General features: G+C 49.2%; 1 protein-coding gene across 8 annotated transcripts in view; it reads left to right on the top strand.

Moving 5' to 3' along the window:
- The window catches only part of Apba2 (amyloid beta precursor protein binding family A member 2), a 205,318-nt gene that overhangs the window by 24,309 nt on the left and 154,114 nt on the right, over positions 1-26,895 (top strand). For all 8 annotated transcript variants that reach the window (XM_057756304.1, XM_057756302.1, XM_057756299.1 and 5 more), the window contains exon 2: positions 18,036-18,111. The gene's annotated coding sequence lies outside the window, so the exon portion shown is untranslated. The remainder of the gene's footprint in view (positions 1-18,035; positions 18,112-26,895) is intronic.

Here is a 26,895-nt window from a genome sequence, read left to right as displayed (position 1 = left end):
CTGTTCGATTGTTGGTTTAATTGACTGTGGACTTGTCCATTCTGGCCCCTCCTGTCGGCTGTTTATTCCATTGGATACTTGCCCACTGTGGGGAGAATCTTGGTTAATTGTGCTCCTTGGGGACAGGCTTCATGGTCAGTAGACATCTTTGTACATGAGCCTGCATGTCCCCAGCAGCCCCCAGGCCACTCCAACTGCTCTGAAATAGGAGCAGGAGGTGGTCAGAGAGAGCACGCTTTGTTTTTGTGTGACTGGAGTGGGTGGCAGGGGAGGAGTCTTGTACTAAGGCTTCTCCAGGCCCGGGCCGTGGTCCCACTAGAACCTGCCCACGGACACTCATCCACGGAATCTTAGAGGCCTGTTCTACATTCTGCTCTCTAGAAGAAGCAACAGGCAGCCAACTCCTTGGGTGATTTCAGTGGATATGTAGTAGTGACGGTGGGGACTTCCAGGCCAGCAAGCGGCTGAGTGACTTCTGGTGACCTCTACCTCTTTCATGCCGTGCAGCCTCTGCACCATGAGGCAGTAGTAGTGAACAGGAGGTGTGTAGTGGGGACAAGCACAGCAGGGAGTCAGAGGCTGTGGAGGATCAGTGGTGTAGATGGATCCTAATATGGTACAGAGATGGTGGTTAGCCAAAGGAAGACCCCACTCTGGCTGGGATGACATGTGCTTCCTGGCCACACCATTCATACAAGACTCCATTCCCCAGACCCTGCGATGTATCACCCTTGGTTGTTTCCTTGGTCCCTGTAGCTTTGGTGTCGGAGTGTTCACTGCAGTAGCTACCCAATGCTGCGGGTTCTTAGTGTTTCCTGGCCAGTGGTAGGTGTTATTCTTGCTAGTTTAGGTTCCTAAGTCATTTCCCATTCCTCTTGTTTCGCTTTAAATTTTATTATTATTATTTTACCTTTTAAATATAGAATCTTTAAGACATTATAGCCATTAATACTGGTTCATCATCATTTTTTTTTAGTTAAAATATTTTTATGTATAAGGACATTTTGCCTGCATGTTTGTCTGGGTCTAAGGAGGCCAGCACAGGATATATTGGAGTACATGGAACTAGAATGTCAGATGGTTATGAATCTCTGTGGGTGCTGGGAATTGAACCTGGGTCCTCTGGAAGAGCAGCCAAAGCTCTTAACCACTAAACTCTCTCTCCGGCCCCTCTTTGTATGCTTGTGAAGAAGAGAATCAAAAAATGAAGTAAACCTGTCAACCTGGCTTAGCCTGCCTGGTCTCTTTATGATGTCTGTATCAGAGCTTGGCCACTTGGGGCCTGGTTGTTGGGCACTGTTAGGAATTATCCTCTTCCCATCAGGGGGGATCTGGCTCTGTCCTGCGCACTGCTGGGCAATCGCATGGTCTGAACTCACGGGGTCAGAAGTCTGATAGAGAAAGGAGAGGAAGCTGGCCCGGAGGTCTGTGTCCAAGCTTGGGGCTTGGACTTCATTTTATCAACAGTCTGTCTACTGGTAATCTGCTCCTCGTACTGTCCCACGGGATGCCCCATTTTCCACATTGTTCACTCTGTATTCCTCTGCTTACAGAGAGGGTGTGGGGGCCGAGGGGGAAGAACTATGGTCCAGGCTGTCTCCAGCCAGTGGAGCCCAAGCTTGGTCAGCTTTGTGGAGGGCAGTGAGCAGAGGACCAGGCTGCCCAAGGGCAGCCCAGATCTAGAGGCAGAGGTGCACACGGGCAGAGCTGGCTTCTGGGAGGTGGGGGGCCTTAGGAGACGTACACAGAGTTGGTAAGGGAAGGAGGAGGGAGACATGTCCTTTTGTTGGGGGTCAGTGAGGAAGACTCCAGGTTCTGTGAGCCTAGCCCTTAAGTGGGGAGATCACACCGGAAATCAATTGAAGGCTTCTAACGAGGCAGTCAATATACTTGACTTTGGGAATGACATAAGAAGCTGATGGGTTCAACTGTATGTACTGGATCAATTTGGCCATCTCTTAATGTGCTTTTCAGAATGGCCTGTTTTCAAATGAAAAGTGATTGATATATGGCTGGTCTCATGTAGTTAGAATGCCACTGAAAAAGGAGGAGCGGGTGATGTCATAGAGCCGTGGACAGGTAGACTAAGCAGAGTCCCCTTCTGTTGTGCCATTGGCTGCTGGGCTCTGAACTCCCATCTGCTGAGGACCTGCAGGTGCCTCTCTGCAGGCTGAGGGTCCTGTACTCAGAATTCCAGCAGCTCTGCATTTACTTTTTTTTCTTCAGGGAATTAAACTTAAGGTCTTGCATATGCTAGGCAAGTTGTCTACCGTTAAGCCAGATCCCCTCCCGTTTTTATAATTCTGGGGTACCCAGGCTGACCCTGAACTCTTGTAAGCTCTGAAACTTGTAACAGAAACTATGGCTAGCTAGCACCTTAGCCAGGTAGGAATATGCTTTTTTCTTTCTTTTTTCTTTTTTTTTTCTGGACACTCTTGCCTGAGTGAGGAGGCTTCTCTTCCTAAGGTACTATCCATTGCTGGATATTTTCTGGGGCTACCCAACTTTCCTGATGGCCCAACCCAGATGCCTGACACCAAGGTTTGGTGGGTTCCATCATTCTAAAGACGATAATTCCTTAGCCAGCCAAGTGTGAGTCCTGATTCTTCTGATCCATTCCTACCAGTTTGGGGTTGGTTCTAGACTTGTGGGGCAAAAGCTGAGAATGGGGCAGGTAGCTTTTTTGTGACAGTGAAGTTGGTTTGGTCGGGTACCCTTCAACTGGGGAGACGGCACTGGTCTAATAAGGGACTTGGCCAGCACAGCCTGGTCAAGGAAGCAGCCTTGGTCTTCTTGTGCTCGAACATTGCTTGAGGACAAGAAATCAGGAGTGGCTTCTATTAGGGATCCTGATGCCTGTTGGGAGCAGCTCTTCATGTGGGTGAATTTAACATCTGCCCCCACACTCATCATTTCCTTTGTCTAAAACTGTGCAGTAGCTCTTTGATTTTCAATTTTAAACCCTTATCTTCTGACAGCCCAGCTGACCCGGAGCACAGTGCTGGAGATGGGCTGCCTCTGCCGTGTTCTTAATGGGATAGGTTTTATTTCGGATGAGTGGACGGTGACAACCTTTAACCACCTCTGTGTGACTCTTCTCACAATAGCCCACTTCCCTCTCATTATTGAGAGCAGCATGATCGAAGCTCGCCTCACAGTTCTGCTCTCCTGGTGGCCTGGGTGGATCCTGGCTCATCTGCCAGGACCAGGGTCAAATAAGCTAACCTCAGCCCAGGAAGTTTGGGGCAGTGGAGAGGCCTGTACCTGACCTCAGGACCCATGTGGCTCTTACTGTCCTTTTCACCACCCAGAACATGTTGTATTCAGGTCAGAGCTGCTCTGCTGCCGGGTCCATGGACTTTTGGGCATTTTGTGCAAGATGCTTCCTGGATGAAGAGTCAGGGAGGGGATCCAGCCAGGGTGCTCATTGTGGTGTCTCAGCATTTAAATGACTTGTGTCTGTGGGTGTCTTAGCATCAAGAGATGAGTGCTCAGGAAAGGTGGAGCAAAGGTGTTGGGTACCTTCCCCCAGCGTGGCTCAAAATGTTTGTAGAATGAGGGGTGTCTTCCAGCTTAAGCCTGGGAGCCTCAGGGACTCTGTGGCATTTGTTTGGTTTTCTCCAGATGGCAGGTGTGGATGATGTGCTTCTCTTTGAGTCAGTCCTTAAGAAGTCTGCCTGAGTGTTGGAACCTGGGCTGTTGACTTACAGAGAAACGAGACTTTCTGAAGTCTCTTTCAAAACTGTCCTGAGAGCGTTGAGGGGTGTTGCTCTGTGGAGAGGGCTTACCCAGCATGCTCCAGGCCTAGGGACCACACACCCACCACTGCACACAAATGGGTCAGTTTTTCACGCTGTTAGAACTTTCAGCTTGTCATTGGTGGCAGTATTCTCCAGTGTGCTCTGTCTGTGAGTGTGGGCCTGCGCCCGTTATTGGCTGGTGCCCTGGATCCCATGCCACCTGCTCACTTACAGTCTAGCTGAGAAGGTCCCTGGTGTTCCGTGTGCTCACCGCCAGCCCCTGTAGAGCGCCTTTCTGCGGCTCTCACAGCTGCTCCTCTGAGGTCTTGTTCCTCGCATGTGGAATTTTCCCTTTGGCTATTCCAGGCTCATTATCACTCCATCAGTGGAGGATCAGGATTGAGTTGACTGGCATGGCCATCTTCTGTTCTTTTATCAAGGATATGTTTATCTTCTTAGTTTAAAAACAAATTTACACTAAATTGGGGTAACATGAAACCCATCATCTGATTCGGTTTTGTTTGTAAGGTTGGTGTGTCAAAGTGCCTTCCTTCTGGTATGTGTTAGTTGCTACCTTCCTTGCAGAACATAATTATTCATTCCTCCCCAGCCCTCAGCACCCATTGCTCCTCCTCTGTCTCTATGAACCTGACATTTCTCAGCACTTCATGTACGTAGACTCAAATAGTGTCTCCATTTTCTGCCTGGCTCATTTCACTTAACATGATGGCCTCAGAGTTTACTCCAGTTGTAGCTGTGCCAGACTTTTCCTTCCTTACTAACTGCTACATAAAAGTCAATACCTTTGTTTTTTTAACTGATACCTTTACAAACAGAAACTAGGTACTGTATGATGTTTAGATACATGTATACATTGTACAAGATTTAAATCAGGCTACACATATCCATTTTCTCAAACAAATATGATTTCTTTGTGATGAAACTTTCAAAATCCTTCTAGCCTTTTGATTATGTGCATTACTGCTTATAACAATTCCTCATTGCTAACTGGCTGTTTCCTTCTAAGGTTGAATAATATTTCACTTTATGGAGGTGCCACTGTGTGTTAATTTGTTCATTGGCTAGGTGCCAGGAGTAGCTCCTGTAGTAAAAAACAGCCCAAGAAACAAGAGATGGCTTTGTAGCTAGAGAGGGTAGGTGCAGATGAGCTCCAAAGTCGGCTCCCGAAGAACGGTAGCAACATGGGTGTTAGTTCCGGCTCCTACACTGGACTTTGTGGAATGAAAAAACAGGGCTTGTTTATAGAGAACACTGTATTCATCCTGGAGACTGTGTGCTGCCGGACCTTCAGATGGATGAAGCTGTGTGCTCAGAGCTGGATGGACCTCTGGAAGCATTCCCTCCTTCTCAGGCTCTGGAAACAGGAGAAAACTGTGTTTACAAGAGCTGGTGTGGTCGTGATTGGTTGCACCAGAGCTTGTGATGTCTGTGCCTTTGAAGCTCCCCTGTCAGATGAGGACATTGGTAAAATCTCTCTACCGTTGACATACCCAGAAATAGAGCTGAATGTGTTTAGAATTCTGGGAAGCACCATCAGAGGAATTAAAATGGGCAATGGTTGGAGAGATGATGTTGTGGGTGGGGAAATCCAGACTGGGTAATGTCATTTGCAGGAGATGTCCTTGTGGCATCTGATCTCTTTGGTCTGAGGGAGAGGATTGTCTTACTTCTTTGGGACCACACACAGCAAGCGAGTGGCCGTCTGTCAGGTTTTTTCCTCAGGTCTCTTTGTGAAGCTGAGCTGGTGGTGTCCATCTTTAGATAGGCAGGATAAGGAAGGGAATCACAATGTAAGATGCCCAACAGCATCAGGCAGGAAATGGAAGGCGCCAGTAATGGGAGGGGCTGTGGATTTGGCACAGCTTTTCCTGACCAATGTGGTAGGCAGTCGGCCGAGGCGCTGCCCCCAACAGGTGTGGTGTGTTTTGAGGTAAACGCTTCCATCAATATCCAGTGTCTAAGGAGTGGAAATGTTTCTGCCCAAGGAAGGTGCCTGGGAAGGTGTTTTTCCACAGAGTGCCCTGGGCTATGCCCCAGCTTACACCACACGACCTGGGTTAGCTGAAGGATCCTCATTGTGCTTCTCTGGTGATGCTGGCTGTTTGTGAAAGGGTACTTTGCTTTCACGGGACCCACAGCCAGGTTCTAGAGCGTTCAGAAGCCCTACTGACTAAGAGAGTGATTTTTCTCTTTCCATGTTTCCCGTGTAGTCACATTCATGTCAAGTTCGTTTCCTGTCAGTTGTCTAACAATGTCACTTGGGGTAGTTTGCTTTCTGTAAAATGGGAGCCATTATTACTTGAAACTTAGAAATTTAACCTTTCAGAATTTAAAAGTCTTGGGTTTAGGGTAATAGCTCAGAGTCATCCAGCTTTTTCAAAAAAAAAAAATCAGCATCACAAAATAATGTTTCACATTCTGTGCTCTTTAGAAAGAAAGAATGTTTCTATAAAACTCTAGGTTTTGTCATAGGAAATACCGATAAATCCATACTTAAAAAGAACCTCAAGCAGATGAGGTTTCAGTTTTGACTTCGGCAGAGGCAGGCTGGCTGCAGGGTGTTCCTCTGTGGCTCTGGAGTGGCCTGCAGCAGAGGTCTGGTGTGCTCCAGGGAGCCCAGGGTCCAAGAGTTTGGACTTCATTGGCTGCCTTCCTGCTCTTTGTTCAGGCTCGCAGGCGCCAGGGAAGGGCAGCTACAGCTAGCCTTGGGAAGAAGGGACGTGGCCTCCAGCCTGCATCATTTTTTTTCCTCCAGAACACATCAAATTGTCACTTACCCACGCTGGGGTGAGTGCCTACAGCTTGAGCTTGTCTGCCACCCTGCCTGGTAAAGATAAGATGCCCAGAGCCACTGGAGCTGTTTGGGTGCGCAGTGGAAGACATTTCATTTAATCCACCCTCTTACCCCCAAAACTATTTGCATTTCTGCCATGAATGGCACTAGCTTTCCTTCGGAGCTCTGTGCAGACTCCTTTTCTTTCTTCATTTTAATGGAGGATTTGAATGGAAATACACTTAAGAAAACAATAGGTAGCTGTCGCAATGGGTTCCTAACCATCTGCACCCAGTACCTGGCCTTGACAGTAGTAGGTCCTTTCTCTTGTCTGAGCCCCCCTGGAGATGCTCTGATCCTAATCAGAGCAGCTGCAGCTTGGGGGAGATCACAGTAGCAGAGGGTTGGAGACGGATGCACTCCCGCACTCCCGGGATAACCACTCTAAGTAATGAGGCTGAGTAGCTGCATGAGCCAGACATCACAGAGTCTCCAGATGGGTGCAAAGAGAGAGTGTATTATAGTAATGCATCTCTGAAATTCATTATTATATTATATATAATATATAGTACTATATATTATATACTATAACAAGCATTCCTGAAATTCAATATAGTGATTTTTATTTTTTATTTTTTTGTTTTCTGTTGCTGTAGTTATTTGTTTTCAAAGACGGGGCTTGCTCTGTAGCTCAGATGGCCCGGAAGTGGAGATCCTCCTGCCAGAGTGCTGGGCTTACATGTGCACACCACCATGCCCAGTTTTTGCTTTTAGTTTTACAACAACTCTCTCTCATACTGCATTGGCTTGAGATATTTGACTTCTCTGAAATGGGTTTGAGAGGAAATTATTTAAAGTAACATTTGTTTCTGGGTGAAAGCTCTGGAAGTATTTGCAGGACTCATTCTTGGATCTCAGAGAAGCCCTCCTCCTGCGCATGGAAGAGCCAGGCTGACTCGTGGGCAGAGCAGAGGAGAGCAGTTTTGTTTCTGGGATGATCCTTACAGATTAAGAAGCATGGGACACTCACAGGCATGGCCTTTCCTGCTTTGAACCTGAGCTATTGGAGCTGCATAGGGGTTTAAGTGTCTCTGGGCGGGGCTAGGACTGAACCTTTGATTTGGAATCAATGTGCAGCCTATAGAGTGCCTTGTTGGCCAAGCCTCACCAAGCCTCACTCCCAGCCTCTCTCATGCTTCACAGGTGTGAGTAAAAGAGTCTGGATCGGTCTGTAGAACCTTCAGCTCAAACCTCGTGATATTCCCAGGCTTTGCTTTGCTTTCTTTCTTTCTTTCTTTCTTTCTTTCTTTCTTTCTTTCTTTCTTTCTTTCTTTCTTTCTTTTCTCAGTTGAGTGGTGGTGATGCATGCCTTTAATCCTACCACTTGGGAGGCAGAGGCCTGTGGATCTTAGTGAGTTCCAAGTCAGCCTGGTCTACAAAGCGAGTTCCAGGACAATCAGGACTGTTAGACAGAGAAACCCTGTCTCGAAAAACAAAAATAACAAAGTACTTCTCTCACACATTACATTCTGATGACCACAGTTGCCCCTCCCTCACCTTTCCTCTCCCAGAGATCCATTCCTCTTTCTCCTCTCACTATAAAAAAAAGAAAAAGGCCTCCCAGGGGTATCAACTGATCATGGCTTAACAAGTTAGACAAGACTAGGCTAGGTATATAGCTAGCCTCGTATCTAGGCTAGATGCGGCAACTCAGCAGGAGGAAAAGGGTCCTAGAGCAGGCAAAAGAGTCAAAGACACCTTCACTCCCACTGTTAGGTATCCCACAAGAACACTCAGCTACACAACCATATCATATATACAGAGGACCTAGCTCAGACTCACGCAGGGTCTGTGTTAATGCCTGGATGGCCCGGAACCAGGGGCAGGACAATCCAGAGACTCAGGATAGAACCAAACATGACTGACAAAAAAAAAATCAATAAAATGTGATATTCTGTTGTACTCATAGATAGGTGCCTAACCTAACTGTCATCAGAGAGGCTTTATCCAGCAACCAATGGGAGCAGATGCAGAGACCCACAGCCAAACACTAGGTGGAGCCAGGAGGAACCCTGCAGAAGAGGGGAGGAGGCTTGCAGGGGTCAGAGGGGTCAAGGACACTATGAGAACTTGGCCCACAGATTCAACCTTGCAGGACTCATGAAGACTGAAGGCTATTCTTTCATTATTCTTCCTGTTCCAGGGAGACAGGAGAGGAGTTAGCTTGATTCTTGCAGGCCTTCACAGAATTAGAGAGCATCCTCCCAAGCCCCTGTCTTGTCTCCAGACCTTTGTGCTTGTTCCCTGGATCTTTTCCTAGATGGTACCTTAAGACCTCAGGTGTGTACTTCAGTACTACAAGGAAAAGATTAGAGGCATGGCATCGTCCCCATTCGTTCGTTTTTTTGTCACTCAGCTAATGTTGGTTGAATACCTACTGTATGCCAGGCCCATGAGAGGCAAGCCATAGCCAGACTGCATTCTGGTACTTCATGTACATACACCAGTACAGTCGGGATCAGGGATTATTGGGTTTTGTTATTTTCTTAGTTAGGTTGCTATTGCTGTGATAGAGACTATGATCAAAAGCAGCGTGGGGAGAAAAGTGTTTATTTGGCTCACGGATTCAGGGTCGTAGTCCATTGAAGGAAGCCAAAGCAGAAACTCAAGGCAGGAACCAAAGCTGAGGTCACAGAGGGTCACTGCTTATGGATGCTCTCTGCTGCCTGTCTTATACAAGGACCACCCATCCAGGGCAGCATCCATAGTGCTCTGTCCCACCCACGTCAATCACCAATTGATACCCCATGTACTCACCTGCAGGCCAGTCTGATAGAGGCAGTTCCTTAATTGGAATTCCCTCTTCCTAAATGACTCTAACTTGTGTTGAATTGAAACAAACAGCAAACAAACAAACAAACAAGCAAAGCAGTCACACATTAAGCAGAATCATCTGCTCTGGCATTTGCCTGTACTGGATATAGACAAAGACTGAAGCAATAACTTCTTGACCAGAAGGGGACAGCTTGGTCAAGTGGCTCAGTAGGTTTGTCCTGCTCTCCAAACCCTCCTGCTATGGCCACTCCAGTTTCTTGTCAATCCACAGCTTCCGTGATTAGGTGCTGGTGTTGTCTTCACAGTAGCCTGAGGAGTGGCATAGCAGGCGAGGTTCTGGTCTAGCTCATGCCTCACGGGGGACCAGAGGACTACCATTCTCTGTGTCTTCCACCTCCAGGAGCTTTTCAGGCCAAGGCATCTTTGCCTGTCCATTCCTTCCTCCTGGATGCTTTAGACCATCTTCTGATGTCATCCTGGGAGTGCAGTTTTTCAAGGCAGTTTCGGGGGGAGCCGTCCCTGGGAAGATCTGTGCCCTTCTGCCTCCTGCTATGTTACCAACAAGAGGTGGCATGGGATAACTGGTCAACCACTTGTCTTCCCACAATAGTTTCTAGATAGAGACAGTAAATCCTTCTGCAGTCCCAGTGTATGCTGGGTGTGAGGTGAGGAATAGGGTTTTCATAGCAGCCACTATCCTTGCCTGCGTGGTTTATTGTTGTTTAAAGGTAGACTGAACATAATAAGAATTTATAAAGTTTATTCAACTAAATAATGATTTGGGAAGCATCAAACTGGAAGAGGTTGAATTCTACCAGGCAGTGCTTACCAAGAGGAGACCTTTCCAGAACAGACATGGAAATGATGTCTAGAAAACATTCGTTGGTTACAGCCACACAATTGCCTCACTTGATCTAGCCAATTGGAAACGCCCTAATTACAGAATGAAATGTGTTGGCTGCTTCTGATCCACTGAACTTTAGTTCAACAAACATTTATAGGTGGGAGACTACTCTCATAGCCAGCTTGGCTACAGCTGGAATTAGCTAAAACAAAGCAGCTAGGCACACTGTGAGGTTTTTTTTTCTTATTTAAATCATTTGAAGTAGGAAGACTCACTTTTAATCCAGATCTTTTGAGGTAGGAAGATTCACCTTTAATCTGGACCACACCTTATGCTGGCAGCCTATGTAAAGGACACGGAGGAAGGAAACTTGCTTTCTTTGCCTGCTTGCTTTTACTCTGGCTGGCAAATCCATTCCTTCGCTAGCATTAGAGCCTACTTCAGGATTTTTGATGCATACTGAAGACCAGAGGAGACTTTCAGTCTTACGGACTGAACAACTACTGGATTTTTGGACCTTCTGTTGGTAGACAACCATTGTTGAACTGGCTGGACCACAGCCTGGAAGCCATTCTAGTAAATCCCCTTTCTGTGTCTATATATAGATTCCTTCTGTCCATTCTGTTCCTCTAGAGAACCCTGGAAAATACAATAGGCAACAGCTCAGGTTAAATTGTTCTTAACATCTGCAGATCCAGCAAGACTAAGGTCCTTTGTTGTGTCTTATTGGCTTTGCCTGCTTTGGGCAGGCTTGGTCATCATTTTAAATGAACGTTGTCATTCTAACTTCTGCTGCTATTTTAAAACTTGAGAATAATTTTACTGGTTGCAACATAAAACCACCCAAGGTTTACTCTTTGTGTTTGGAGTTGAAGCCCCTTTGGCGTATTCTGTTCTGCTCTAGTTTGATATCTTGGTCAACAAGGGGTTCAGTCCTCTTCTGGGCTTCAGTGACAGTCAGTCAGTGGGTTCCCTGTCATCCACATCAGAATGTCAGTGCTGTGGAACTCTTTGTATGTGTGCACGTGCGCATATGAGTGTGTGTGTGTGTGTGTGTGTGTGTGTCCTTTCTTCACGAGGAAGGCCTGGAGAGGACCCTTTAGAGAAATGGCCGCTCCGGAAACAGATTTGAAGTTTTTATTATGTCTGGATTGTAAGTTACTTATTTACTTTCTAATTGTGCTGCAATCAGAGGGGTTGGGGGTCCTGGGAGTTGCAGTTAACAGTCTCTGGCATGCTCTAGTTAGATGGGAGACAGGGAAGAGGTGGGGTCAGACTCCCCTTGCTCCTCCTCTAGTGTTCTCCATGTTCTATTTTTGTCCCTTTGACTTCAGTGCCCCCCCCCAACCCCGTCTTGTAGGGTCCCCAGTCCCTCTGTTCTTCACATCTCCCTTGGTCACACTGCCCACTGTGCTGCCTGCAGACGATGTGCTGTTTGCTTGTGTCCACGTTGTACTTTGTGGCTCCCTGTTTGTGTCTCTGTGGGATTTGACAGGGTTACAGATTCATCTGACTTTTTTATGCAGACATCTTTGCTTCACTAATTTCCTTCTGTTATAGGAATGTCCCCTGTCACATCCTTTCTCCTCTTTGCTTCCCATGACATGGGGGAAGTGTTAGGAGGTCCTGCTGTGGTGCTGGTGGGCTGGTCCAGGGAATGATGTTTCTTGTGTCCCTCTGTCTCTCTGGCCTCAGCGCCTTCCCTGTGCTTGGACTCACTTACATTTCCCCATATTTCTCCCTTGGCAAAGCCGACCCCACAGAGGTGGTAACAACTGCACTCATTTGCTGCACCTTTAGGAGGGAGCGGGCTGACCATTAGAGCCTCACGAGCACAGGCTATCCCCATGTCTCATCTCACAGCATTTCAAGAGGTGGAAGGCGGCTCTTCCCATTCCCTGGGGGTGGGAAGTAAAGCTCAGTTAAGCAGCATGGCCAGTATCGCAGAGCTGGTAAGTGTCAGAGTTAGGACCGTACCTGGGCTCCAGGGCTAACCCCCTCTTCTCTGTTCAGGAATGACTAGTGACCCACTGGAATGGTGGCTGGCTATGGGTATGGGGCATGACCTACACATTGCACGAGAGGAGGAGGAGCAATGCTGGTGTAAGCCCCCTTCCCTTCATGTCTTCAGGACATGGAGGATCATGGGAGACATGAGCACTGGACCTAATCTCTGGAGGTTCCTCTTTCCCTACTTCTTTCTCTATCTTTCTTGTGTGGATGGAGCTTTTTTTTTTTTTTCTACAAATGGGTGAGTTGGGTGGGCATGGGTGCACGGGAGCTTCAGAGACCCGACTTCCAAGAGGAAGCCGGCTGGTGGCCATTGCCAGCTGTGTCGTTCCGTGATGTCGCATGAGGGGTGACAGTGCAGCATTCTGAGTGTGAATGTGGCCACTGCGCAGAGGGAGGCACACAATCCCCTGTGCCTCAGGAGTTCCCAAGTCACTTTAATGTTTCCGTTCCTGCCAGCGCTCTGTGAGGATGAATACACACGTGGTGGAGGGCAGGGATTTTAGAGATTCTTTTTCAGTAGAGCTCCTCTCTTTGTTGAAACAGGAAATAGCCTGGGTGTGGGTGGCTCTGAGGAACAGGCTGTCTCCCGGCCCCACAGGCAAGCCTGGCTGTGGTGATTCAGAGAGCAGAACCTGCTCCAACCCTCAGGGTCAGGCTCCTGTGTGGCTGTGGGGCCCTGGGGGCCTGTAAGGAGGTCTAGGAGGCTTTGACTGCACCTCCAAGCTGTAGCCTGAAGGTGAGCTTTCAGGTCACTCTCAAGGTTTCTGGCTCAGCTTGTCCCAGCGCAGGAATGTAGGAGGGTATGAAATTCATCTGTAAGTGCATGGTGGGGGCTGCAGATGGAATTGTGACTGACGCATCCCAGATTCTGAAGTTGGGCCCCCGAGAAGCCATTGATTTTTCTGAACACTCCATCTAGGGGTAAACCTGTCACTGAGTTCACACTCCCTGGGTCACCGGCAAGTACAGCTGTAAGTGTAGGGGTACATACCAAGGGGCACAGCAGAGGAAGAGGACGTCTGCCCCAGTGAGTGATGGCAGTGGCAAATACTGAGCTTACTTTCGGAGGTGTGCAGGTATAAGTGAGTGGGTACAAGTGGCTTCTGAGGTCATCCATGTTGGTGTCTACCAGAGCTGGCCTGGTATGTCTGAGGCATGGCAGTGATCCATGGGAGTGGGGCAGGGCAAGGGACAGGAGAAAATCCAGAGGCCATGGAGCAAGACAGAGGCTTCTCTAGGCATCCTGAGGATTTGTACTCGGGACAGTTGGGGTGCAGCAGAGGATAATGGGATACCACTTCTGGTTGAAGTTTTGCTAACAGATTTAAGGAGATATAATTTATATATTATGAAGTTCACCCCTGTGAAGTGTCTAGCATGGTGGCTTTAAGTATCCTTATGACATTCATTGTTCCCTAACTCCAGAGCCTTCTACCTGTGCTCAGTTCAGTGACGCCCTGTCTATTACTGTATTGTCTTTAAATAGGTGTTTGATGGGCTTTGCCTCATACAGGCCTGTGACTGTTCTGCTTATACAGGGAGCGGCTGTTAGTACTGGTGGGTGCACCTGAGAGGCTGTGCAGAAGGGACTGCGGGCTAGAGTCAAAGCAGGGATCGTAGGGAGAAACCCAAGAGCTGGAGGTTGACACCAGAGCAGGAGGTCAAGTCCAGGGTGGGACGGTGAGGTGAGGTCAGAAGTGGAAACCAGGTTGGCATGTGGGAAGGCTGTGGAAGAAGAGTTCATCCGAAGATGGAGCATGCCAGCTCAGAAGGAAAGGATGGGTAGTCCAGCTGGAAGGGGGAGGCTGTGGGTAGAGCAGGGTCCTGTAAGGGGAGATGAGGCCCAGTTTGGACCAGCTGAAAAACAACCACCTGTAGGCATGCCTTGGAGATGTTGGTTGAGGCGTGAACTCAGAGGCTGTGGAACAGTTGGCCTAGGTGAGTGTTGCTTGGTCCATGGTCTTATCCTTGGCACCGTGCACCTGACGTGACAGCCTACCTGAGGTAACTGCCAGTCCAAGGGCCTCAGCTCCCAGAGGTGGGCATGGCTGTCTGAAAGACAGAAGCCAGTGTTTTGAGGACTCATTGTTTCTAATCTTTGCTTGTCTGAGGAGCGAGGTGCCAGATTATCCTCAAATGCCCCCCAAATCCATGTCTCTGCAGCGTTGGGCACTTCACTCAGTGTGCAGGGAATGTGTATGTGGAGAATTTGCACACAACTTGTCATGGTTCTTTGGTTTTCTTTCCCTTTGACCATCTTGAGGGTGTTTCTAGAAAAGGAGAATTTTCCTGTTGGCATAAAACAAAGTCCCAACTTTCTCATGAGCTGACAAAGCGGAAAAGGCAGCGGGTAGGAATGCAGCCATGTGGTGACCATGGCTGCTCACTGAGCCCAGGTTGCTTCCGACACAGGATGATAGACAGAGAACGTGCAGGTCCTGACTCCGTTGGGACTTGGCTCCGAGACTCTGAGTCCATGACTGGCTGGCTTGGCAGGACAGGGCGAGAGTAAAATTCCCCCAGGCCTGTCATTCTGCAATGGACTCACTCAGGGGAGGCTCTGTCAGTGCTAGCTCTCCTCACTGGGCAGGTCAACCTGGAACTCTCCTGAGTTAGAACCTTCCAGGCTGTTGTTTGCCTGAAAAGGCCAAGCATCAGAATGAGTTTCCACTAGTCCCACTCTCTGTTGGGTCTGGCTCCTGCCCCTCCCACCCTGCACTCTGAGCCACTCAAGGCTTCTAGGTCAACACTTTCTTAAGTGCTTTGACACTTGGTCTGAACTCTTTAGTTTTTGTTGTTCCCCATGCTTGTCTAGATGGCCCTGTCACCTTCAAAGCTTTCAGAACATGGACAGTGAGCAGCTGCCCATAGTGAGGTTAAGGGTGGGGGTTGTTCACAGAAAATGTCTGGATCCCAGAACTATTTGAAAGGGACAGGACATTTTGAAGAGATGCCCCTGTTGATGTGAGAGCTTGTGGCGGGGAGCAGTTCCTCCCGTATAGAGCCCTGCTTTCTGGTGAGGGGAGGCAGGCATGGCTACTGTCAATGAAAGATGGTGTATGCCCGTGCTGGGAGTGTCATGAGGCAGCTTTAAGCTTGGAGGGAAGGCTAGGGACACAGATGGTGGGTTAAACAGTGAGGTCAGGAAGCATGATGGGAGAGAACGAGGGGCTGTGCAAAGGCCCTGGGATAGACCCCTGCTTGTCTGTTCAAGGAAGAATAAGGAGGCCAGATCGTCAGTGGTGAGAGCATCTGTGAAGTTCAACAGTGGAGCCCGTGGAGAATTCGCGAAGGTGATGGAAGGAGATAGGTCCAGGATGCCACTGCAGCTTTGGTCTGAGTAACCAAGAACTCCCACTGTCCACTGGCGGGAATACTTTGGTGGAGACCAGAGTGTCACCAGTTCATGCAGCGAGGGCATTAAGTTGCCTTTCAGAGTCAGAGTGAGTGTGGGAGATTCTAAAAGACTCACTTGGGGCCGGGATGCCCGAGGGGTTGAGTGGTGTACGGAGGAGGCTCTTGCTGGCTGCTGTTTGACTATTGGAATCTGGGTCATCTTGCTGTCCTGTATGCCTGCACCTGGTTCCCTATGCCCTGGTCCATACAATCCTGCTTATGTCTCCAGTAGAGTCTTCAATACTAGGTAGAGAAGGGGCTCCCTGAGACTCCTGGGAAGGAGCTGGCTGGGGACACCTGTGTGGGCGTACAGAGCGTCAGGGCAGGGCTGGTAGCCAGGCTGTAGCATGTAATGTCAGCCGTTGCAGGTGGTGATTCCAGGGAGAAGGGTGTCCCTGACGATCTACCTCTGCCTTTCCCAGTGAGCCGAGTCACCCCCTGAATGGTCAGGCTTGGCTGTGTCCGCCGGGTCAGCATTCATAGTGAGGGGAGCCATGGCAGCCAGTACCGGGTGCAGAGAAGTGCAGGCTTGGGATGTGGGCGCCCACCTCTTTGTTCCCGGTGGTCTGGGGGTCAGGTATGGGGGAGAGGGAAGCAGCTGGCCCTGGGAACTGAGCTCTGTTGGCTGCTTAACAATTGTGGGGATTGCAAGTGCTGCAGTGGCCCACACTTTCTGTAAATGTCTTCCTGGGTGGGCCTGGAGAGTGGCCAGCCTGAGAAAGATGGGCAGGATGCCAAGGTGCCCATAAAGGAGGGTCGTCTGCTGGGTACCGGTGCATGAAGGAAGCCAGTACCTAAGCCCTGTCCCAGGTGGCCTACCATAGGTCGCACACCCCATCATTGGTGTGGGATAGGGAGCTACTGAATCATGGGGCCTTTGCAGCTGTCCTGGCTCCCAGGCAGCCTCCACTCTCCCACGGGGCATTTCTGAGGAAAATTGTGGATGTATTTTTAGCCTCAGGAACACACTGCAGGTGGCATTCGCAGGTTAGTAAGGACAGGTGTGCAGTGAGACAGTGATGGCTGCCCGTGTTTTAGAGACTGGTAGGCAGTTCCTGGGCTTCTGCTCAGGATGCATGGCCAGGATCCAGGGAAGGCTTCTGTGGTCAGGGGAGACTTTTTCTATGCACCCCCTTTTTTTTTTCCTGAATCATTTTTATCAGAATATTCTGGGTGGAAGGAACTGCTTCATGAGTGTCCCACTGATCTGCACCCTACGAGCTCCACCCCGAGGGAGATCATTGCCTTCTGTTCTCCCGGATCATCATGGACCTCACTGACACAATGACCTCCTTCTATAGCCTCAAACCGCTCATGGACCTCAGCGCCAGTGAGGCAAGAGCCTGGGGGTCGGCCTTTGCAGTGTACCACCACATGGCGGCCCATTGACATCACACACCATGAGAGTCCCTGGGCAAAGCAGGTTTCTCATGCTCATTGGAGTGGGTCAGATGAGTGTGGGGGGGGTTGACCTGTGTCTCCCCACTCTTTTTCCTTAGGCATGATAGTGGATCCCAGAAATTGGGAGGCTCCAGCTGGGTAGCATGCTCCAGGAGCAGGACAGAAAATCTGTCTGAAGAAGCTGTAGGAGAGAACGCAGCAGGGGCCTGCCTTAGCGCTCAAGGAAGAGTTGGTTCCCAGGCAGCTCCTCCTTTGAAAGGGCAGGGTGTGCAGGAAGGAACCGAGGGCATGTGTAGGAGGTGGTGCCAACTCAGTGTCTGGGCTGCAGAATCCTCCGAAGCTCAGGCGGGTGTGCAGGCTTCCCAGGCTCTCCCGGGAGCAGAGCTAAGACGGGGACCAAGGTGTCTGTCTTTGCGGTTCAGGGCTGAAAGAACAAGCAAGCCGCGGAGGACATGGTGTCTCTTGCTCACCTGGTGGCTCTCTTCAAGCACTGGCACTTGAGCAAGTTCACCGTTTCTTTGCGGAGTCCTTGTTTGTTGCATTTGGCAGAAGCATATCTTATCCACATGTCACATATACCGTTTTAAGAGAAGTATCTCGAATTGCACGGAGCTCTGAGCCTTGTGTAGTATTTTGCTACTTTGGGAAAAAGCAAGCTGGGAACAGATTCCCTAATGTGTGTGGGATGTATGTGTGTAGAGGGGTGTGGGGGGTGTGAAGGGATATTTTGTTTATTTCAGGGTCTTCATGCAAAAGAGTTTGAGAAGTCTGTCCCTCACATACTCAGTGTAACTCCAGTCTGTAGGCCAATTAGTGGTCTGTGCTGACCTTTATGTGTGACCACAAAGGGCTCCCCTGAAGATGTCAGGAAACTCATGACCAGCTGCACTCTGTATTTCCAGATGTTGCCTGTTGAGGAGAATACTTGGGTTCTGACTCTGCCCTGGGTCTGTGAGGAAGTGGGTTGCCTTCCCAGCCCACTGACTCCGTGTTTGTGATCTTTCTATTGCAGTTCTCTGGATACCGAAGCACTGCTGAAGCTCTGCCAGGTGACCTTGTGGAGGCTGGACTTTGTGAGGAGACTGCCGGTGAGTGGGATGTGTTTTCCAACTTCCGCGTTTCCCGATGTGCCCTTGGGACAAGTCCCCATTAACATGCCTAGCCACAACCTCACCTCTCTCCAACCAAACTCTCATGTACTCACGCCGATTTCCAGCGCTGTCTGGTTTGAAACGGTAACACCTACTGTTGTCACTTGGTATCCATGGAATGGCGTCAAGGACCTCTGTGGGTTCCTGGATCTGAGGATGCTCTAGTCCCCCGTGTGAAGTGCTCAAGATTTACATGGGACATGCATACATCCTCCTTCGATGACTTCTGACACTTCATATGTTGCAACTGCTATATGAATACTCGTTTTATTATTTTGGGAATGGCAAGAAACATAACTGCATCCATGTTCAGTGTGGACTGGGCCGTTGTAATCCTAGTATGACATCACAGGAGCCCCAATACTGTACTGTAGGGAGACGACAGGTTAGGAAAAGGCCAGGCCATGGCCATACCGGTAATTCATGTGGTCTCTGCTGTTCTCTGGAGGGGTTTGGTAGGTAAGAAATGTTTTACATCTTTAAGACTTTTGGAATAAAAAACAGTTTTGATCTGTGGTTGATTGGGTCTACAGATGTGGAGCTGCACATCTGTATATTTGAAAAAGGTACAGAGAGCCAGCAATGTGTGTAGGACAAATGACCAGCAGGCTGCCAATTGTGTCCAGCCCATGGGAATGACTGTCCCTGTCTCTGCTGTCAGGGTACCCTCAATCCTCCATGATGTATTATTAGAGACCCTCCTTCCCGGACAGTGGTGATGAGCCCACGGCATCCATCACCTCTTTCAGAGATTTTCAGGAGCTGTCAGGAAGCGGGCAGGGTCTCTGTGCCTTGTGTGGGAGTAACAGTTCTTACGTTGTTCCACACCCAGACCATTCATATGCAACTCAGGCAGCCAGCCCAAAGGTGCTGTTGCTGTGGGCAGGCTCCTTTATCAAAAAGCAGGCTGGGGGCTCTACAGAAAGTCCCAAGTGAATGGTACAGGGTCCCTGGGCTGGTCTGAGGGACCTGCAGCTATATGATGTTGGATATAAAGATGTGTCATCTCAGGGGCACCTCCTGCTGGGGAGTTGGAGTGGCCAGCTATGCAGGGTGGTTTAAACAGCATGACTTTGTAGTCTCTCAGCTTTGGAGGATTGAAATCCAAGACCAAGGTGCTAGTCTGGTGGTTCTTTTGAGGGTTCTCCAGGAAAGGGCTGGTGGCTTGCTCAGTTCCTAGACTACATCTACCTTTTGGGGTGTGTCTTGACCTGCCCCAGGTCAGCCTGCCCTTGTCTGTGTACTGTCTTCCCTGCACCACATAATGATACTCTTGGTCAACAGTGCGACACACACACACACGATTGGAGTGGACCTGGTTAATTTCTACAGCCTAGTGACCTTGCCTGGGCTGTCATGCTGTCACTGCACGGTGTCCATCCACGTGTATGCAGGGTACACTGCCAGCCGTATGAGAGGGCACATGCAGCGACTTGGTGATGACGGGTGCTGCTGTTTGGATCTGGAGTGTCCTGGATCGCTGGGGTGGTTCCATCATGAAGTTGTGGAACCTTTAAGAGATGAAACCTAGTGTGTGTGTGTAGGGGGGGTGTCTTCAGGTCATTGGAAGTGTGTTCTAGAAGGGACAGTGGTACCCAAGCCCTTCTGCCTCTTCTTCCTCCTGTGTTCCCACATGACGAATAGCTGTGGTCCACCATGTGCTTTCTGTCATCATGAGTTACATTGTCATAGGTCTAGAAGCAATAGGGCTACCAACTGTGGACTACAGTCTCCAAAACTGTGAGCCCAAAGAAACCTTTCCTCTTTATAAGCTGGTCATCTCAAGCATTTTGTTATAGTAGTAAAGCTGGATAACAAAGTATGGTTTATTATGTGATTGGCTTATATATATTTGTAGCATGATTAATAAAAACTCAGAGAGAGATACTGGGGTTCAACCTAAAGATCAGGAAAGCAAAGCAGCCAAGCCACTAGAGAGATCTTACCTCTATGAAATCTTCAGAATGAAAGAGAGTTAGTTCCTGTCTCATCCTGCCTTATATTCCGCTCTAGTGCTGGGATTAAAGGCATGCACCACCACCATCTGGCCTCTATGGCTAACTAGTGTGGATGCTGTGATTAAAGGTGTGTGCCAGCACTGCCAGGCCTGTATGGCTGACCATTGTGGGTGTTTTGCATTCTGATCTTCAGGTAAGCTTTATTTATTAAAATACAAATGAAATACCACTACATTATTTACATCCACATTTCTAAAAAATTATGTGTGCCATTTGTGTGTGTGTGTGTGTGCATGTGTGCGTGTGAGTTGAGTAGGAGTAAACCTAAGGCCTCTGTGCATTAGGTTTCTCTTCTGCTGTTCAGGCACATTCCAACCCTACACTTCATGACCCATTGTGGCAAAGATTTTAATGCATAGCTTCCCCGTCTTGGAGCTCTACCATCTAACTAATACATTTCTGTAGTCAACTTCCTAATGCCGGTCAGGACAGTCAGTACCATGCTACAGATATAAACATCCCCCAGATGTGAGGGGTAGGCAGCCACTGTTGATTACCCTTCCGTCTGCCCTGCCCTGGTCCCTGGATTTTCCAGACTGAGTAAGTCTTCCCAACAGCTCGGATGGTTTTTTGAATTCTGAGCAGTGTTTTCTAATGGGATGTGTATACTTTAGACATACTGTTATTGCACTCTTACAGGGCATGGGGAAGTCTAAACACAAGCTTTGCATATCCTGGGAAATGACATTTGCTCCACTGGGGTGATCTGGAGCTGAGCCAGCATTGCTGGGTGTATGTTAGAGGAGGAAGGACAGCCTCCTGCCATGGGTGCAGGGCAAGGAAGACAAGGTTGGTGGCTGGCCGTGGATCCGGTGAGGGGCAGTGGGGCTGAGGCCCTAAGCACTGAGCATGCAGATTCCCTGCTCTTCCCCAACAGTGTCGTCTCCCCTGCAGTTGTCCTGCGTCCACAGGGCATCACATCCCAGCTTCCCAGCAGCAGGGCCCCTTGACCCTTGCTCACCCCTGCTGTGACAAGACCTTGGGCTTTGCTCTTTGGTGGTTTTGGAGGTGACTGGGGAGGGGGGTGCTTTTCTCTCTTCCCCCCATGCAGGGGTCATCACCCTGTGTGGCTGCTGTGGCTGCTGCTTGCTGCTTTGGTGTCCTGTTAAGGGAGACCTGCATTTCAAGAGAAGACACAGAGAGGTGTCAGCTGCCCCTTTCTGAAAACCAGAAGTCAGCATGGCCACTTCTGGTTTGCTCCACCCTTTTACCCTTCATGAGTGAGACCACCTAGATACGCTGTGCACCACATCTGTCCCCATCTCCTTGGTGCCCAGGAACTTTGAGGGCTAGTCCTCCCTGTGGGTCTTAGAGGACTCACCAGGAATGTGCTATTATTGGTAGGATTTTTAAATTGGGGGAAAATACACATAATACAAAAATTCCATTAGCCATCTTAATAAAATGTATTTTATTTACTTGGTATGTTTATATGTATGGGTGTTATGTGTATGTGTGTATGTGGTGTGCACACCTATCTAGTCCAGAGGTTTGGGTGTCCTCCTCAATGGCCCTCCATCTTAACTTTTGAGGGCAAGTCCCCAACTGAACCTGCTTGATCACTGATTTGGTTAGCCTAACTGGCTTCCTGCTTCTGCTTTTCAGGGCTGGGATCACAGGTGTATCCTGCCGTATCTTGGGTCTCATGTCAGTGCTGGGATCCAAACTCAGCATCTGTGCTGACTGAGCCATACCCAGCGCCTTAACTTTATTTTTAAAACTGATACATAAATGTAAAACTTGTGTATATTTATGGCGATTGCATGATATTTTGATAAGTTGTATATAACATAATGTTCAAACGAGGGTAAACATCTATCTCTTTAAACATTTGTGCTTTTTATGGTATTCTTGTAGCTTTTTATAAAAAATGAAGTTTTGTAGTGTGTATATGTAGGTCAGAGAGCAGGGTTTGAACTCAGGTGGTCAGGCTCGGTAGCAAGCCCCTTACTCTGCTGACCCATGCGGCAGGCTCTCTTGTAGCTATTTGGAACACACAGTACTTTACTGTCCTCATCTTGTGCCGCAGCGCGCTCCTGATTGGTGCACCTGCCTCTGGTGACCACCGTTCAACTCTCAGCTTCCCTGGGATCAGCTTCTTAAATTCTCCATGTGAGCGACTTCAGGCAATGCTTGTCTTTATGCAGCTGGCTTATATCCATTATTGCAATGATGTCCAGTAGTGTCCACACTGTCTCAAGTAACAGGAATTCATTAACTTTTATGGTAGCTGGTTGCTGTCCGTTCTGGTTTGCTTTCTGTTGCTGTGGTAAACAGCATGACCCAAAGCAACCTGGGGAGGAGAGAGTTTGTTTCAGCATACAGGTTGTGGTCTGTTGTGGAGGGAAGTCAGGATGGGAACGCAAGGCAGGAATCTGAAGGCAGGAACTGAATCAGAGACCATGGAAGAACACTGCTTACTGTCTCACTCCCAGCCTCAGGCTCAACTGCTTTTCTTATACAGCTCTGGCCCAGCTGCCTAAGGATGGTACTGCCCACAGTGGACTGAGCCTATCTGTATCAATCATTAATCAAGAAAGTGCTCCCACAGATACATCTACAGGCTTTTCTGATGGGGACAGTTCCTCAGTTGAAGGTCCCTCTTCCCGTAAAGCTGACAACCATGGCGAAACTATAGTATACACTGTGCTGGCTTTGTGCTGTTGTATCAAAAACCCTGAAGAAAGCACTTAAATGAGTAAAGGCTTATCTTGGCTCCTGTTTTCAGAGGTTTCAGCCCATGGCTAGCAAAGTGCATTGCTTATGAGCCTGTGAGGAGGTGGAACATCATGGCAGAGAGCTTGCTCAGGAGATAGCAGCTGAGGGGGATGGGGGAGGGAAAAAGGGAGGGGCACCGTGGAGTCACAGTGTAACCTTTAAGGACATCCATCCAATGACCTGCTTCTTTCATCCAGGCCCCACCTCCTGAAGTTTGTACTGTGCCCTCCTAATGCAGAGAAATCAGATGTGAGGCCTTGGGGACATTCCAGCTCCAAGCTCTAGCAGACTGGAGCCAGGTTCTTTCTTTCTTTCTTTCTTTCTTTCTTTCTTTCTTTCTTTCTTTCTTTCTTTCTTTCTTCCTTCCTTCCTTCCTTCCTTCCTTCCTTCCTTCCTTTCCTTCCTTTCCTTCCTTTCTTCCTTCTTTCTTTTCCTTTCTCTCTCTCTCTCTCTCTCTCTCTCTCTCTCTCTCTCTCTCTCTCTTTCTTTCTTTCTTTCTTTCTTTCTTCCATCATTCCTTGATTGAACCATTCATGGTTTTTGCATCCATGCTGTTCTTGGTGCAGTATGACCCTCTTTTCTCTCTGGTTACCCCAAGAGGAATCATTTATTACCCTTAAGCAATTGCTCCTCCCTCCACGCTGCCCCTCACAGTGTCTGGAGACCTCCAGTCTGTTTTCTGTTGCTCTGACTTTGTGGCGTTGCTAGATATGCTAGCTATAGATATGCCAGATATTTCTGGTTAGGAACCACCAGCTGTGGTCCTCTGTGTGCAGCTGGCTTCTTAGACTCCTCCCATCCTGCAGTGCTGGATGCTGGCTGGAGCCAGGGTGCTGGAACTGGGGTGCTGGAACCGGGGTGCTGGAGCCGGGGTGCTGGAGCCCGGGTGCTGGAGCCGGGGTGCTGGAGCCGGGGTGCTGGAGCCGGGGTGCTGGAGCCCGGGTGCTGGAGCCGGGGTGCTGGAGCCGGGGTGCCAGAGCTGGGGTGTTAGTGTGAGACCCCGGGAGGGAAGCGTTCTGTAATCTCCCACTGTGGGCTGCTCCCCTCAGCTGTCACCTCCCACATTTCTTCCCTTGCAGCTGCCTCTCCACGCACTGTGGCTTTAGCCATGATGGTTGGGATAAGAAAGCGTGGAGTCTGGGACGCATGTAATAGGCCTAAACTTCATGAGCTCGGAACATAGATAGCCTGATGCTGGTAAAAACCATCTGAACACAGGAACAGTTCCATCAGCAAGTGTTGAAGGTCAAGGGATTTGAGGAACACTGTTCCGGAAGTGAGAAACAGTGCCTGTTTCGACACAGGAACGTAGGAAAGTCCTAAGTCAACCCATCATGGGAAGCACCCTGCGAGGTGAGACAGCAAGACTAGGGGGTCACCACTCCTTCTCCAGGCCTGAGAGGAGGAGTGTTTCCCACTCTTTACTGTGGCTCCTTCAGGGACAGCAGAGTGGAGATGTGGTGGTAAAGTTTGGGCCCTAAGACCTGCTGCCTGTCACTGGAGTCTACTGCTCCGGGTGACAAGGTCTCAGGTGGCTCTGGCTTCTCCTGTCCCTTCAGATCCTAGGGGAGAGAGGCATTTGCACTCGAAGCTGCCAGATAGGTCTAAGAAAATTCATACTGGTTTTCAGATTGCTCGGCGAGTTCCTGCCTTAAGATGGGGTGACTTACGGCTCTTTACAAGTTGGGGGCCCCTCTTTAATTTCCTTGGTAATTTTCTGGAATTGTGTTCTTTACTTGAAGGATTAACTCTTTTATTTTTAACTCTTTTATTTTTTATTTTTTTTTTCTGTCTGTCACCCATTCCTGCATGAGTTCCAGAGCCCAGAACTATGCACCTATCTGTACATTTATCTGAGAGTTTGACAAGATGTGAATGAAATACCCCGAGTGCTGACTGGCAGGGCCAAGACATGCGGTCTGCTATTGGAGGGCTTCTCTGTGGTTGATGGATCTGATGGATCTGACTGCTTAGGAGTTTGGCTGTGGTTTATATTTTGGGGTTCATGTGCTGGATGACTGATCCCCAGTATGATGATGGACCTTGAGAGGTGAGACTCACTGGGGGTTGTCCTTAGAAGGCATTAGTTTTCAGGGTGCCGTACCTAGTTGTGACTGGGTGTTAAGGTGAGCCCCCCTGATATACTTGGTCTCATTGTCATGCAGTTGTTTTCTTGTCTTTGACACAGCCAATGGTGCACTTAGCTGAGGTTGATGGACTTGGAACTTCTAAACCCACGGTCTAAATAAATCCCCTTTCTCTGTAAAGTACACAGTCTCAAGTATTTTGTTGTATTAGTAGAAAGGGAACTAAGGCAACCTTTGGGTGAGGGGTTCTCAGAGTACTCAGGGAGAGGAAGAATCAGCCTGCAATCACTGTTTCAAATGCAGGGCTGTGATACCGGGCTTCTCATCGGGTGTGTTGATCTGTCCTTAGACAATGTCCCTGTCGTGGTGCTGAAGCCAGGGCCCCTTGTAGCATCCAAGTTGCCTGATTGCCGTAGGAGAAAGTGGCTTTTCTGTGCTTGCTCCTAGATTTTGGGCTCTTATCCTTTCTCTGTACAAAACTCCGATCTACCATGTCCACAGCCCCCCTGCCTTGCTTTGGGGATTACAGTGTGGGGTGCCCACTCATCCCGAAAAGCAGACTCGCCCCCATTCCCACATCTTGCTGATTTGGTTCTCACGAACAGGTTTTAAGTGGTTGCCATCTGTTCTCCTCTTAATTATTTTTCCTAATTCCATCAAAAGGAGGAGGAAGGACATTTTCCCCGAAGTCCAGATCTCACCGAGGAAGCATGGCTCTGCAGCCCGCCAGGGCAGAGGAACGCGACTGCCATCCCTGAGGGTAAGGAGCCAGAGGATGAAGCTGGCCCCTTTCAACAGGGCCATGCCTCTGCCTGATGTTCATTCAGTACTGCAGTGGCAGGGGCCTCCAGGACCCTCCTGACAGATCCCTGCACCCTGCTCCGTGGTGGCAGAGACTGGACGGAGCTTCTGTGGTTGACCAGGGCCAGCCAGTCGCTGTGAATACCTTGCCCATGTGGTGCATAGTGCTGGCGGATGCCACGTTGAGACCTTTGCTGGAAAAGAGTCCCCCATTCTGGTGCATCCGCTGGCCTGGTGTGGCTTGTCACTGTCCAGTGCCGCTTTTTGCCCTATGTATTATTTTATTTATCACCCACTAGGATGTATACTAACTGAGCAGTGAGTCCTTTCCCACTCTACTGTCCCTCGACACGTGTCCTGCAGGCGCATTTCTTCCTCGGCTAGGGAAGTCAGACGGGCTTTGGAGCTTTCTGCTATGCAAAGGCAATGAGAATCTCAGCTGCTTCCCAGTGAGGGGAGGTGTTATTCAGCGGTGTGGTGGCTGATTGCAGAGACCTCCAAGTCTCCTGCCTAGCTACAGGCTGCCCTGCCCTGGAATGCAGTGATGGGGGAGGGCTGTGCACGCCCCTCCCCTCCTCAACTGCCCCCCTTCTTGTCATCAGACCTGCACCTGCTCATTCCTTCTTGCCAGTAGATGAACCTGAGGGGTGTGGTGTCTTTAGAAAAGGCAGTCTGGCGGCTGATGACCGTGGTGACACTTTGAGCATCCAACAGGTGTTCAATTCTGACTTCTCCTGGAGGAGATACCCTGGAGATGATCTTGCTGAGAACATACTTAATCTGGTGCCCATGCTTGCTCTGTCCAACCCAGATACCCCAACAGCCTCTTGGCTGGCCTTTTGAAATGTCCCCAGGGAGAATTCTGTGACCACAGATGGTTTCTCCTTGGGCAGAAGCTCTTTAGCTCTTCAGGGTATAACTGGATGCCACCCCCCATTTCTGGATACTCAGGAGATTTAAGAGTGGGTCACGAGACACTGGAGATTTAGCATCTGGCTACCACTTCTAGAGTCTGACTCAGGAGGCAAAGCAAAGCCCTGGTCTCCTCCTTGGGCCATTGGCCTTCTTGCTGATCTTGCTCTAGGCTAGGATATTCA

The sequence above is a fragment of the Chionomys nivalis genome, chromosome 23 (assembly GCF_950005125.1).
Source record: "Chionomys nivalis chromosome 23, mChiNiv1.1, whole genome shotgun sequence".
Lineage (NCBI taxonomy): Eukaryota > Metazoa > Chordata > Mammalia > Rodentia > Cricetidae > Chionomys > Chionomys nivalis.
This window is presented reverse-complemented; position numbering and strand designations above follow the sequence as displayed.